Source organism: Convolutriloba macropyga, chromosome 4 (genome assembly GCF_964194025.1).
Source record: "Convolutriloba macropyga chromosome 4, txConMacr16.3, whole genome shotgun sequence".
In the NCBI taxonomy this organism is placed as follows: Eukaryota; Metazoa; Xenacoelomorpha; order Acoela; family Convolutidae; genus Convolutriloba; species Convolutriloba macropyga.
The window spans coordinates 72,080,062-72,096,265 of record NC_134471.1 but is presented as its reverse complement, the minus strand read 5'-3'; the positions used below and the strand labels follow the sequence as shown (position 1 = coordinate 72,096,265).

General features: G+C 35.5%; 1 protein-coding gene across 2 annotated transcripts in view; it reads right to left on the bottom strand.

Annotated features, from left to right (window-relative positions):
- Positions 1–16,204, bottom strand: part of LOC142337879 (importin subunit alpha-3-like) — a 249,192-nt gene that overhangs the window by 34,288 nt on the left and 198,700 nt on the right. The gene's annotated exons all lie outside the window — the stretch shown is intronic.

Below are 16,204 nucleotides of genomic sequence, written 5' to 3'. Positions count from 1 at the left end.
CATTCAACTCATTAAAGACTTCTTTGGGAGCATTGAATTGAAAGTCACCAAGACGCGGTAACCGCGCTTTGTTTTCTGCCATAGGTTTTGGCACACCGATTCTTTTATTGGGTAAAACGTTGGAATTATTTGTGATTTTTTGTTTAAGTAAGTTGCGTCGTCATATCAACCACTTTTTTCAGCACAGTTACCGTGTAGGCAGCTTTGTAAATGCACTTTTTTAGCTTACTCCTGCTGCTCTTGGCTTAGATAAGTCCTCCTTTGTTTACCTGCTCCTCATTTATATGTGACCTTTCGCATTTCGGCGGTTCCCCTATGGCAAATTTTTGCGTCTGCAGAATGTTCTCAAAATCATACCCCACAATCTCCAAGGATTGTGAAAAACCTAGTATGCTAACCAATTGGAGAAGTATCCAGTCCAGCTGCGCGCTCCAATGTGGTTTCCACGCCCTCTGCATTTTTTCGTATCACCTTTTTAAGAAAATACATCATTATCAAATTTTTCATCTGAATCGTTATCCTTCAAAAAAATAGTGTTTGAGTTTCCGTGGTCTTGTTATTCCCGACGCACTTCTTGTCTGAAATCGTCGTTCGTTAAGATGTTGCGAAGTAGAAGCCGTGTTTCTGTTTGGAAATTCTTCGCCTTCACTCCTTTCGGATGTTGCCACCAGGCTATCCCGCTTCTGCTGTATGGCTACTTTAGGCGCAGGTATCTTTGTGCTTCTGCTTTTGTTGTTTGTGTTAGTATTTATTGTTTCTCTTGTACTCCCACCTATTGGTGTTTCGAACACTTCATCCTGGACTGTCTCATTGTCAGCTTCAGTATTATGGTTAATTTGACTATTATTCCCTTCAAGATTCACTTCTCTTCTTCCTGTGTCATTCAATTTTGGAGTGACTACTTCAATTTTCACAAAATCGTTGTCCTCCGTAATGTCATTTTGCGATATTCTCGGTTCACTCTCTGCCTTCTTATGTTTTTATTTATCAGTGTTGGCACTTCTACAGTTGAAACGTTTGAGTCGATCGTAGTGGACCTTTTGTTGTTTTTTCGTTTTCACATTCTCAATAAAAAAGTTTAGATCGTTGATTATTTCACGTATTACTCGCAGTCCACTGTAAAAAGATTTAAGTTTCTTTGTCTGGCCTGTTTTCCTAGTGGGGTTGAAAACCATTAAAAATTCGCCTACTTCATATTGTGATCCAAATGTGCAAGGGTCATAATAGGTTTTTTTGTCTTTCTTGCTCCACATCCATGCTTTCCCGAACAATTTCATGGCACGTCCGTAGTTCGTCTTTCAAGCAGCCAACGTAATCACTCAAGGTCGGGTAGATTTTGGTTTGAATTGTTTGATACATGCAATCAAACGGTAGCGCGCATGATTGTCCAAAAAGTAGGTAAAAGGGGCTTTACTTGCTATCAGAGTGAACTGATGATCTGTACGCCATAATTACTGGCTGAAGGTGGTCGCTGTAGTTGCTGTGATGTTCACCAACGTAATTTGCAAGATTGTCTTCGATTGTACTATTGGTGCGCTCTATCTTTGCGTTTCCTTGAGGATGATAAGCTGTTGTTGATGTCCTGTTAATTCCCAGCTCTTTACACATGTACTTGAAAAAATTCGACATAAAGTTACTGCCTTTGTTGCTATGGAGATTTGCCGGACAACCAAACCTTGAAACCCATACGTTTACAAAAGCCTTAGCTACCGTTGAAGCTTCTTGGTTGCTTATGGGAATTGCTTCAAACCATTTTTTAAACTGATATCCAATTAACAGAATGTATTTGTTTCCACTTGACTCAGGTAAAGGTCCACAATGTCCAAGGCGACTTGCCAAAACGGATGACTTGGTTTTCACGTTGTCAGGCTGTGTAGGTGTTTCTGGTGTAGAGACTTCTTTTGACAGCATACTTCGCAAGAACTTACACACTCGTGAACATCTTTTTTCGTTCCGGGCCAGTACAATCGTTCACAAATCCGATCAAATGTCTTGGCCATACCAAAATGTCCGCAATTTTCATGAAGGAAAGGTAGAATTTTTTTTATAAGTGATCTCTGAATGACTATTTGTGTTAAATTGTTAAATTCGTCAATACGTTTCTGTCTCTTGATTAGATCATTTTCAATTTTAGGTTTCTGAAACCAGCCTAAAGTTTACACAGGGCTCTAGAGGCTCCTGCCACGTTTTTTCTTTGATGGCGTCTCCGTCCTCAAACCAGTTTCTTAGTATAATGAGGTCGGCTGCATTTTTCTGACGTTCAACTAGTTGCTCAACAGATTTCCCTAGTCCAATGGACCAGATGTTTTTGTCTTCCGTATTCATTTGGTTTACTTGATCGCAGTTTTGACTTGGTCGGTCTTCAGTCTGTGGAACTCTCGACAGACAGTGTGCGTGAGGGATCTTTTTTCCCGCTTCGTATTTGATTTCAAAATCAAACTGTCCGAGCTTTTCTATCCATCTGGCCCATAATCCGTCTGGTTCCTTGAAATTACATAGCCATGTGAGGGCCCTATGGTCGGTAACAAATAAAAACGTTTGTCCCAGAAGATAAGTTTTGAAATGTTGCGTGAAAAAATCTGTTGCAAAAAGTTCTCGTTTTGTCGCATAATAGTTTCGTTGAATTTTGCTGAGCGTTTTGCTTGCGTATGCAAAAACTCTTTCACATCATTGTTGTCTTTAGGAAAAAATTGCGCCAATGCCAAACAGAGAGGCGTCGGTGGTTAACGTATAGGGATCCGTGTCATTTGGATAACCCAATATTTGTGCGTTCTGTAATGCTTGTTTTAGTTGTTCAACTGCTGATTCACACTGTTTGCTCCAAGAGACGAAATTCATTCCAACAGACTTGCTGTTAACAACATCAGGTACCTCATCAAAGAAAAGATTATCTACGAAAACTTTGAACTCAAACTGCACGAAGCAGGAATCATTGAAAAATCTTACTGCCAATTTAAAGACCGCCAATGCGTCCTTTGTTACTGGAGCGCAGTATAGAGGCCACCCGTGTGCAATATTTCATAGCATTAATTGAGTGTGAAACAAAGTGAAAAAACAAGGAAGAAATTGAATTAATAAGTATGACTTGCAGAAATTTTTTAGTTAAAACTAAGGGAAAGTTCCCTGAAAAGTGGAAAACTAGTGTCATTGCTCTATTGAACAATGAAGGTGATAAAGCTGCCATCATGTTCTACCGCCCAATAAAATGCTATTATCTTTGACTGCCTCTACAATGCAATTCACAGATTTCTCCATGACTGCCAATCCTGTTTCAGACAACTCCGATCTTGCATAATTCAAATGCGCTGCTTCCTTGAAAAAATTTACAGAGAAAATGACACCAAATTGCTCGAGGAACTAACTTTATTCTACTTAGACTTTGAGAAAGCATTCGACAAAGTTCTACACGAGAGAGTAAAAATAAAACTTGAACTGCTGGGATTCAGGGGAAAAGCGCTAATGAGCATAGCGGATTATCTTGATAACAGAAGATAAACAAAACGAGTCGGCGAATGCTTATCGAGCGGGAAGTCACTTGTCGCGTACCGCAAGGCTCGTTGCTCGGGCCCCTGCTCTTTTTAGTCTACCTCAACGACTTGCCAGAAGTAATTGAACACAGTACCTGTTTTGGATATGCAGACGATTACAAGCTGATTGCCAACAACTCTGCAGAACTTGAAAGTTACCTAGCGAACCTCTTCAACTGGTGTCAATTAATTTGGATGAATCTTCCCGATAGCAAATATAACATAGTGAATTTCCAAAAAAAATTCCTGTGTCCAAATGAATCATGAAAATGTGAATGTTGCGCGAAATCAAAAGGATTCGGGAATCACTGTGTCAGACACTCTAAACTGAAATGAAAATGCAAACAGGCGTCACTCCAAAGCACTACCAGCACTGTGGTCACCTAAAAGAAATCAATCATCGTCCACTTTCACGAAATCCAGTCTAAACGCTTACGTCGGCTATTTTTTCCCATAATCATGTTTGGTTGTGAGGTGTGGTATCCAAGTAAAAAAGACCTGAGGCTAATTGAAAAACTGCAAGAAGACGCCAAGAAATGGATACGCTGCTCTGAACCTGATTACAAAGAGTGACTCACAGAAACAGAACTGTTACCATTGACACTATACGCTGAACTTCAAAGTATTTTATTGTACTGCTCGAATCCTGATGGGAGGTACAACATCAAATTCAACAATTTCATCAATATCAAGGCAAACGAAAGAACAAGAAAAAGCACGAACAACGAAATTGCAAGCCAGAAGAACAGAATACATAAAACAGATGAAAACTTATGGCATTGAGTAGCAATTTTTTTAACATCGTATCGAAATCAGTCAACCTGCAGGAACCAATTGCGAGAACAGCTAGAATCACGAAAACCTACTGGATTTTCTTTACAAGCACTACAATGAACATAACATATGCATTTGAGGAATACTCTGTTTTTGTAGAAACTGCAACCCGCATAATAAACTGATTGTCCACTGAAGAAACAAAAGGGGTGCTAACAACACCCCCAGCATGAACCCGCAAATCTCACTTAGTACTACTACTACTACTACTACTACTACTACTACTACTACTACTACTACTACTACTACTACTACTACTACTACTACTACTACTACTACTACTACTACTACTACTAATACTACTACTACTACTACTACTACCACTACTACTACTACTACTACTACTACTACTACTACTACTACTACCACTACTACTACTACTACTACTACTACTACTACTACTACTACTACTACTTATGCTCGGAAGAGGGTGAGCTTGCCTGGTTGGATTGATGTTCAGTGTCTGAATAAAATCCTCTCTTTGGTCAGTACCAAATATCGGTTCTAATACCATGGTATTTTAACAAAGTCATTAATGATACGTAAATTTTGTCTAATTAAATGTGTTTTTTGTTCCCTTGACACCTATCAACCGTGTGTTAGCCGTGAATAAGACAATAAGATTTTTCTAAACTAAACCTTTGAGCTTGAAGCCCAAGATTTTTCAGTGATTTTTCTATTAAAGTGTGACACTCACGCTGCCCCTCTTAATAAATATACAGTGGACCATTTATTCGAACAAAATCAACCAGTATTTTTAAATACAAAGTTGACGTTGAGACATTTTATAAAAAAATATGTACATCTCATAAAAAAATTCTAATGTTAGTTTGCCTCGTTCAGAATTATCTCGGCTTCTTCCAGACAAAACTTATTGTATGCTTCTGGCGCTACAACTTTGGACAGAATGTGGCAGGCCCGGTTAATGTCCTCGAAGAACTCTTCATCCCCATCAGCATCAGGGCTTGTCAATAAGCTCATCTCGTGATAATGTTTCTTGATTTGTTCGTTAGAAGCAGAACTTTTCACCAAAAAATACTAATACAGCATAGCAGGCGTATTCAATATACTAGTAATTCCAATCCCGAAAAAAAACAATTCTCAGTTGGTTTTGTTTTGGCTTTTTCGTTTTTCAATGAATTTTTCTAAATATCAATGACTGAATCTTTTCTTCGACGTTCATTGGCCAAGTTCTGGTTGTAATGTTCTAGCTGTTGAAACTATAATTCGGCATTCCCCATCTCCTATCTATCGGCGGTTTTGCTCTCCTTAGTTGGCTTGAAATTAAAATTGGCCAAAACTTGCTTCAAAAAATTGATTATTTTCTCCTGTTTCTTGTTTCTAGGTGCTGCTGCCGTTAGAATATAGTTTGGCGCACCACACTTGAGGCTCAGTTTATCCATTGCTTCTTTTGTGGCATCCTTGGCGTTACCACAATGGTTGTCCAGTTTTTGTTGAAGTTTGGCGAGGTCTTTTTGAAATAAAGAGTTAGTACTCGTCAACTTCTCTGGTTGCACAAATTGACTCTGCAGCTCCACTTCAGTCTGCAAATTTCTAGAACGAAAATTGACGGTTGCCAGAATTTCTAAAGTAGACACATTCCGATGCCCAAATACACAATATTCAACTGTATACTCCGGGAGAAATCAAGGACATGACTTTCCACTACTTGGGCATATAGTATACATTTTCACCGAAATGTGTGGTGCCGTTGCTTAATTTATTGAATAAAAATCCTCATCGTTTCCGGATTGAATACTTATCTTTAATCTTGACCTCAAGAAGTTTCTCTGTATTTTTGGTCTTGAACTCAATACAAGCTCTCTGCCCTTTTTTCGTTTCGGTCTTGGACTAAAGACATTTTCGTTTTTTTGTATTGACGTCAAGAATTTTTGACCTTGAACTCACGAAAACTTCTCTCCCTCTTCTTTTGTTCGATCTTGGACAAAAAACGTATGCAAATTTTTAGCGTTAACCTCAAAATTTTCATTTTTAAGGTCTTGAACTCAAGACGTATTCTTTTTTTGGTATTGAACTCAAGGCATTTCTTTTGATAAGTGACGACTCTTTTTCTTCAATCTTGTTTGCTTGCTCTGGGCGTTCATTAATTATTTTGCAAAGTTGATTATACATACGTGTTCTTTTTACGGGATCAAAATATTCCGCAAAAACTGGTGCCAAGAGGGTCCATTAGCGACTCAACCTAAATAGATGAACAATTTAGAAAAAACTTTACTGTATTGAAATTTGAGACCGACTTTTAAGACTGACACAGCAATGTTCCAATTTTTTAACCAAAAGTATAAGGTTTCCGTTTTTTAAATCAGAAAAAATGTTATTTTTTGCTAGGAGAAATTTTCATTAGAACTGATTGTTCCAATGAACAAAAAATTTAAAAATGTATTTTCCATCTGAAACCAGAATTACTTCTCAACTGATAATTTTTTTATTATGGCGAGCAATTTGGCTTAATCGAGCAATTTGGCCCTTTTTTAAGTCTGACGTTGAGAAAAAGCTACAACGTAGGATTTGATTACTAGAATATAAGTCATTTTTCATCAGGTTTTGATTTTTTTCATAATGGGAATATTTCAGCGCCTCTCCAAAATTGTGATAAATGCCATCTTCATTTCTGACGGCATTTAGGTACATGCAGCGATTGCAAAATTATGATATAAAATTTTGGAAAGAGCAGGTATTCGGTCCAATTATCTGGAAGAACAAAATCTCCGACCCTCAACTAACACAGGAACTTATTAAGTTCAAAAAAGAACCTTGTTTATTTTGCTACCATCATGGCACTTTCTGAACATATAAAACAGATCCTGCTCTTTCAACGTGAGTTTCTTTGTCGAAGAAAGTTACTGAAGCACTCAATTTTTTTTCGGTTATTACAATCATTGTTTGAATTTACAATCGCTCAATCTCTTATTGCAGTGTCTCACATCTCCGTGAAAAAACTCTCTCACTTCCAGTTGTTGGAAATAAAAATTGTCAATAACGCTTCAGAGAAACATTTCATGGTAACTTTTACCTCTGGCAAATGTCCAATACAGATTTTAAGAAATTTTGTATATTTTGGTTACTTTCTCAAAAATAATGATTTACAACTTTGGGGTCGAGCTTCTGTCAAAACATTTGTTGAGCAAAGTCTTTTTATTAGCGTGTGCATTATTGCGCAAAATGCAAACTCATTGCTCACAAGTGATTTTAAGTTAGTCAGTATTTTTGTTGCTTATTCTTTTGCCGCTCGTAAGAACCATTCAACTATCAAAAATCAATGTTTTAAATTGATAATTCATAATTTTGGACGGAAAAACAACTGATTATTGCCTTAATTATATCATTCCTAAGGGGAAGAAGATCATTACAATTAAACTTACTAGTTTAAATGAATCAAGTAGTTTGGCAATTTTGTCGATTTAACTCATATTTATTTTAAGAACTCTATTTGTCTTAAGAACTGCATAAATATCTTGCTACTTTTGACAGTTTCCCAACATTGTTTTAACTGGACTGCTTTAATGCAACGCTGTTCAGTTTTGCTACGTGGCTACAATTAGAGAGTTCCTTTTGAAATGATATTAACTCCATATTCGATCTCATGTTCGAAAACGGCTAACCTGATTTGAACGCTACGCTAAAACTCTTCACTCACTAAAATAAATAATACTTTTTCTATTCTCAACCAATGTAACTGAGCTAGGCCAAAAGACACGGTTCGAAAACTCTGACAATTAAAACCTTATCTAAACCAGTTGACAATAGAAAAACTGTTGAGAACTAAAGCAAAAAAAAGATAAATTTCTGCTCAAGTAAGATTGTCTAATTTAGACTGCAATCGAAAAATAATATGAAAAATTTCAACGAAAAAAATTAGGGAACTGAGAAATCACACCGTAGGTCTCAAAAGCATCATGTATTGTGTTGAGCACATTGAGATGGTACAGACTTCAATGAATGAACAAGGAGCAAAACTTTTGACATCTTCGGGTTTTTTTGCAGAATAATCCGACAAAAACAGATGACAGTCCAGTTTCAAACGCAGTTATTGTTTGATTTGAATTAAGTCGAACCGAAACAGAGGTGTCGTTGAAAACTGTTGATTAGCTGTTGAACTTTGTTCTAACGACGCATAATCTGGAAAGAACTTAAGATTCACTTGGTCGTAGAAGTGGTTTTGATTACTCAGGTAAACCAAAATAGACATCCATTGATTGTGTTCATAAATGCTAATTTTAATCAAGAAATATAATTAAATTTTAGCACGTTAAGCTGATATGCAAGATTTATTAACTGAAAAATCTCTTTTTCAACAGATGTCTGCGCCTTTGTTCCTTAATGCTTTGTTAAAGAAAACCTCGAGCTAGGTTCAATAGTATTGACATACCTACTTCTTCAACATAACATCATGGTTATCGAATAATACGTTGGTTAAACGCAAAAACAAAAGGCTGAAATATTGCTTCATCTTTTTAGCAGCTATTTTTCTACGTCTATTTTTTTTACAGTAACTCGGCCCAAACTCTCCAAAAAACCAAAAAATAAAGTATTCAAAGTAATTTTGTGCCAGTTTTGCTGTTTGATTTAATTGAAAAATAATTTTTTTTCTTCCTCAGAAAAATCACCTAAGACTTCAACAACCGATTTTAAAGTCTTAAGAATATTTAAAAGTCTGCAGGCGAATGATTTTTTCAAGGTTCCCCGGTGCTTGTACGGTAAAAATGGGTACTGTTATAGTAAAGTTAAGTTGTTCTCCAACAATCTGCATTTGTGAAGTGATAATAATTATAGTAATGTTCTTGAGTCGCTTCGGTTTTGATCGGTTTTGACACTCAGATCAAATTTGTAGCTCTTCCCGAAAGAAATGTATGCATGGAGTGATGCTCTTGCAGCGGTTTTCTTTTTCGTGAAAAATTAAACCCAGCACTTTCTGAAAATTTCTATCGCACTGGAGTTCAATAAAACCAAGAGACATTTTATGAACAATTGTGATAAAAGTGTTCTCAGAGACTTCTTCTCTTGATTACTCTACACTAGAAGTAGACTTCCTTGATCCTTGATTCAAGTTTCTTGTGAGTTCTATTTCATCAAAAAGTGAATCTCGACATTTGCATAAGTGAGCACTCATTTGAGGCAGTCATGTCTGTATTTTAAGTTTTTTCTAATGGATTTGACGTACTACATTGGAATTCGCAGACCAACCGATTTGAATTGGAGTTTAGATCAAAAAGTAATTCACTTTCTTTACTCTATGAGCGCGTGTGCCATTTTCTAGATTGTGGTTAAAATTAGAGTTGTGCATTGTAATCGACAGGTATTACAAGCGGATTGCAATAAATTGTGCTGTTGCGTTGCTAAAACACAATATTGTTGTAAGCGCAAACAATTTTCGTCTGAATTGTTTGTGTTTCCGTGCTTTTGATTTCGTTGATGCGCAAAGTAGGCTACCATTTTGACTCCAGGATATTGCTATTAAAAAATCGTGGCAATAAGGTAAAACACAATCAACCGGAGTGTTAACCTGCTATTTTAACATTTTTAAGGGTTTTTTTTTTGAATTGTAAAAATACTGCTCTTGGATTACTGATTACTAATGACAGTAAAAGACGTCAAGAAAAGTAGTAATTGAAACAATCTTATTCCTCCTAGGAGTTCATTTTAATTCATATTGTATTTTTTATCGTTTGAATCAGAGGGTTGCGACCCTTAGGCAAAAGTGAAGTATTTTCACCCGTGAAGTACCCATTTCTCTCAAACTGCTCCTAAGCCTGCACTTAATGCATCGCTTTTGAGCCGCGTTTCAAGCCTTGTATTGCAGTGCATATTTTCTTTTGCAGTCGCTAAATGTTCGTTAATATGTCAAAAAAGCTTTTCGTGTATTTATCTTTAAAAATTTCCTTAATTTTTTAAGGAGTTTGTTTAAAAGATTATTAACTATTAAAAATCTGGCATAAATTTACCAAGGTGGTTACCTATAATTCAAGTTAAGACCTTAATTGTTTTAGTTTCCGTGAAGCTGAGAGTGTTAGTTTTGCAAACTATTTAGATTGAGGAAATGACAAGGCTGTTTGTGAAATGTTTATCAAAGTCACGCAGCATTTGGAAAGATTGTTCTGAGTATCATATTGTATATTGTTTGACACAACTGTAAGCTAACTCTAAAGGTCATTCTTTCGTAGCTATACTAACATTAATTTTTAATTCGTGAAAATTTGTGTACTTTTTACTCCAATAGTGGGTGATCTGGTATACTTTTATTGCCGCCGGCGTGTCATTTGGCGCAACGAGTCTTATAATGAATCTTTATGCGCCTGATTAATTCAAACTTAATGTAATAATGTTTCCATGGCGGTACGTATCTTGATGCTATAAATAATTGTCATAATTTAACTCTTGTGTCCCACCACGTTGTTCCAATGCTTGCATTTTGATTTATTAATTGTAGAATTGTGCCGAAGAATTATCGAAATTGAAAATCTTTTTCGCATTGATATGAATATTTTTATTCTAATTTTTCAGACTGAAGCTGTTTATTTATATGGTAATTAATATGCCATAATTGGAAAATAACTCAAAACAATTGGAAGTTTCTGTTTTGGGCAATTATCACCTTATTTGTATTTAAAACGTGTTTATCTTCAAACAATTAATATGTTTCAGCGTTTACTTTATCCTGAAGGTTAATCAGTACTCAACTTGGTTTTTAATATGTACGAAGGTATGATTTTTAATATGTACAAGGTCATATTGTTAGTTCCGTAAATTCATCACTTATTTTGTTCAAGATAAAAGCTTGAAAACAAAAGCCGCATTGCCACACGTGGACAAAAAAAAACACAATCTACTTTTGTTTAAATACCTATTTCTCACCTCGTTTTGAAATTAATGTGAAAGAATTCGACGCTTCCAATAACGTTTTCAGCCCACTTCCTCTTTCGGCATCATTACGCAAAATTGACTTTAAAAACCATGAAAACATGAGAAGAGATCATTAAAGAAAAGACAGCAACCCCACAAAAATTTAATTTTTTGATTATTAATGAATAAAAACGGACGAATTAATTTCAAAAACTGGGAGACTAAAAAATTTTTTATGTTCTCTGAGGAAAAGTCACTTTAGTGAAGGAAAATCATTTTGGGAGTAGATCAAATCACAAGTGAGCAAACATTTATTCACTTGCATGAAAAAACTAACTCTTACAAGGAGAGGCAACTGACTTCAAGCACCAGTTACACAATAAAAACTTCATGAATGGTACAGAGCTAATTTCAGTTGAGCGTGACGTTCATCACATTCTTGGCCAACAAAATAATGCATGGAAAGACATGGCTTGAATTACAGTACGAAGAAATTTCATTAACTGAAGAAAAAGTATCCGGACAAAAAAGGAATAAATTTGGAATCACTTCGAAATTTGATTTGCGATACAAAAAAAAACGTAGAAAACAACTTTAAATTGGCGCATAGGACCAAAGAACCTTGATCGAAAAAGCAAATAGTTGCTTAAACACCGTTGTGAGGGATTAAAATCACATAGCAAAAGCATTCGAACTACCTCTTGCTACGGCATCACCAAAATTACCACACCATTTTTACTTAAAATCATTAACTAAATTAACAAATCTTAAGAACATAGCCGAAAGAATTCGTAATCCTCTCGACATAAAACAAACTTAGACTTGCCAATTGCTCATTAAACTATATCAACAATTTTCTCAACAATATTATTATAAAACAATCACAGAAAAACTGAGAAAATCGAAATCTATTAATCCTGAAATTTTTGCGAATCTTGCAACTCCGAAACAATTACACCCAACGAACATTGCACCGGATGGTTTTCGTAAAATATTTTCAAAATGAACGAAAGAACAATAGAAGCAATACGTACGAAGACGCGGAAACAGAAGTTAAGACCTAAATATTGCATCAGCTTCATCAATATACGACCTCCTTTACAAATTGCGATGTCCCATCAATTTCTTCCCGATATCTCGACTTTTTATAAGTTCATGCATTGACTGTTAAAGTGATACGGAAAAAATAAAAAGTTCAATTATTTCTCAAATGTTCCCAGCTCATTAAATGATCAGCTTGTTAAACAATCAGGTGTCGTCTCTTAACAGCAAAAACCATAGAAAAATTCAAGTAAAATTTTTCATTCGATTATTTGGATTGTAATTCAGGACTTGTCCAGCTATGTTTTTATAATGAGCCCAGCACAGAACATTGCTGGCAGACTGCCAGAAAATAGCCGCAATAGCTTCCGAGATCTGCAGTCTCAAAAAAACAGTAAAAAAGGCAGACCAAAAAATTTCGTCTTCTCATTGAAGGCTGATATAATATATTTTGATTAAAAATCAGTATAAATTTTTGCTGCCTCTATTAGCTGCTCTCAAATAACCTTCATTTAGAGTGACACATACCCCTTTGACCTTTGAGATAAAGTACCTTTGATCTCTTTGCATTAAAGTAAATAAAAGTCAATTTCAATAGAAGTCATTTTTGAGAGTGAGGTAAATCAAGTGTGACCAGACATTTAATCATGCAAATGAACAAAAAATTCGCTCCATTAAGAGCAAACTTCAGTCACACACGCACTTCAGTTGATATTGCATGAACGAATGAACGAAAAGTGGTTGTGACGTCATATGGTCGTAACAAATTTCGCGACGACGAAATAAAAAAAACCAAGAGAAGGCCAATAATAGCCCCAGCTATCGCTGTGCGGCTATTGAAAAACATAGCCGGCAGATTGCCGGAAGAGCTGCAAAAGAATAGACCTCCGTGCCGTATAACAGAGATAGAAACAAATACAGATCTAAATTGAAAATCGCCGCAGCTCAAAAATCTAGGTTAAAAACATTCAGCGATAAATTATAAAGCTTGTTAAAATTCATTCCACAGACGACTCTTATTAGGGAACTTTACTGCATATAGGAGTTTCTTTGACTTTAAAAAAATTCAAATTAAAATTAAGTTTTAAAGTGCAAAAGTCATTTTATTGAGTGAGGAAAGTCACGTATGATCAAAATCTAATCACGCAAATAACCTGAAAATTCTTGCTAAAGCGAGTGAGAAATGACGTCACGCGCGCAAATGCCGTTAGTGAGAGGAAGAAGTCATTCAGAAAATTTGAATTTTTCAGCTTTGCTGTGTAAAAGAATGTAAAACGAAAAAAGAGCGTCAGACAACGAAACAAAAAAGACATACCAGGACAAATCCTGACGTACAATTCAAAGAATTTTCATTGACTAAGCAGAAAACTAGACCTTGAACGGACTATGAATGGATTGGGAAAACCATTTAGAAAAAAAACCGATCCAAAGAATCGAAAAAACAGTGAAAATCAAAGTGAAATTGCCGCATGTGAACAAAAAACCACTCGCGGGAAAGCGAATCTTTGTTCAAACACCGTTTTCTCACTCTACTTTAAATTTCGAGCAAAAAAAAAACTTGTTTGAAAAGCAAACTTTCTATCAACACATCAAAAACACACATAGTTGAATTTCCATGCCATTCTAGTAACAGGTTTGCGGTGACTGTACAAGAAATAGAAACTATTGAAAGTTCCAAGTACCTAGGTTTGATATTTGATCAGACGCTAGAATTTGAAGCGCATTTAAAAGGAATTACAAACGCTGTAATAGCAAAATTGAGTACACTAAGGTATTTCTCTAAAGTTTTTGACCGTAAATGGTTGATTAGAATATACAATACCTACATTCGACCAGTTGTTCAGTACGGAGTACTAAACTACGGTACAACAAGTAAAACAAAGATCATGAAAATTGAAAAGTACCAAAGATTCATTTGGAGAACTATCTTTAATTTGCAGAGAAAGGCTTTAGTAGAAACTTTAAGAGTGAAATATAAACTATTCACTGTGAGGGAACTCCACATATACGAACTTTGTAAAGTTCTTATAAAAGCATTAAATAGAAAAATAGGCGGAACAAAACAATTCTATATGGATACTTTTAATGAAGAAGAGGTAAGGTTATTACAATCAGATAAAAGAAGAATCCAGTTAAAATTAAGCAAGACAACCAAAGAAAATACAAAGATGATACGTAACAGGGTGAGGTGACTCACTAATAAGATTGTAAAATTAGATAGAGGCATAATAAACAATTTCATAAGACTGAATTTTGTGACCGCAAAATCGTTTTCACAAAATTTTCGGAACAATTACGTATGCGGTACCAAAGATCTTTTTTGCTCCTTTTGGTGATAAAAAAGTGCCCGGACAAAAATGGGAATATATTTGGAATCACTTCGGAATTTGATTTGCGATACAAAAAATCGTAAAAACAAATTTTAATTGGCGCATGCGAAGAGACATTGATCGAAAAAGCAAATAGTTGTTTAAATACCGTTGTGAGTGCTCAAAATCACATAGCAAAAGCATTCGAACTACTTCCTGCTACGGCTTCACCGAAATTACCACACCATTTTTTAATTGAGAAATCATTAGCTACGTTAACGCATCTTAAGAACAACATAGCCGGAAGAATTTGTACTCCTCTCTACATGAAACAAACGTAAACTTGCCAATTGCTCGTTAAACTATCACTGATTTTCTCAACAACATTATAAAACAATCACAGAAAAACTGATAAAATCAAAATCTATTAATCTTGAAGTTTTTGCGAATCTTGCAGCTCCGAAACAATTACACCCAACGAACATTGCACCGGATGGTTTTCGTAAAATATTTTCCAAATGAACGAAAGAACAATAGAGGAAATACATACGAAGACGCGGAAACAGAAATTAAGACCTAAAATTGCATCAGTTTTCTCAATTTATGACCTTCACAATTTGCGCTGTCCCATCAGTTTTTTTTCCGAAATCTTAACTTTTCATAAGTTCATGCATTGACTTTTCACAAGACCATTAGAAAAATAAAAGCGACACGGAAAAAATTTAAAGTTCAATTATTTCTTAGCTCAGTAAATGATGAGTCTGTTAAACAATCAGGTGTCGCCTCTTAACAGCAAAATCCGTAGAACAATTCTACAAAAATAGCATTCAGATCCAAAAGCCACCTAAACTAGCTCAATCTCAACCGTGAAACACCGTTCGAGCTGTAAAAGCTCGAAAAAATACAAATCGCTAAAAACGAAGAAGTCTCATTATGATAAAATGGCCAAACTGTTCCAAACCGTACCAACAATCGAGTTAGAAAATCATTTGGTCAGCAAAAACTGAGTTAAAACTTAGCAGCTGGTTAGGAAAAACCGCACCCGAACTAAATCACTGCCAATTAAAAGATACCAGAAGTAACACCGGTCAGTTTTGTCATTTTTCGCGTTCATTCAAGTAGTTTTTTTCTATACCTCACTCAATGCGAAATAATTCGAAAAGCAATTCTCTTGGTTGAGACGATTTTGTCTATAATAGTTGCAGCGGTAATAACTGTACTTAGCAGTGTTTTACTAATAATCGGCTCCCTAAAATTGTGAATTCAAATGATGCTAGAATTCGGATTACATTACGTTAAGATATTGATTTTAATGTTTGCTGTACTCCTGTTCAGCAAATTATTATCAGTGTCACGGGGTCAAAATAATAGTGAAAAACGAACCCCCGAGCCACCTTGTTGATATCAATTGACAGCTGTGTTTTGATCTTTGATTCGTTATTCAATAAATTCTGTGAACTGATAAAAAATACTTCAAAACTTATTTGAAAACTCCACGATGACCATTATAATAGTTTAAAAACTGCTCGACCGTTTAATTTGTCATTGCTAATTACTTAAAAGGACATCAATGTGCTAAGGTATAGATTATGCACAATTCTGTTCTCATAACATATATTTGTTACTAAAACT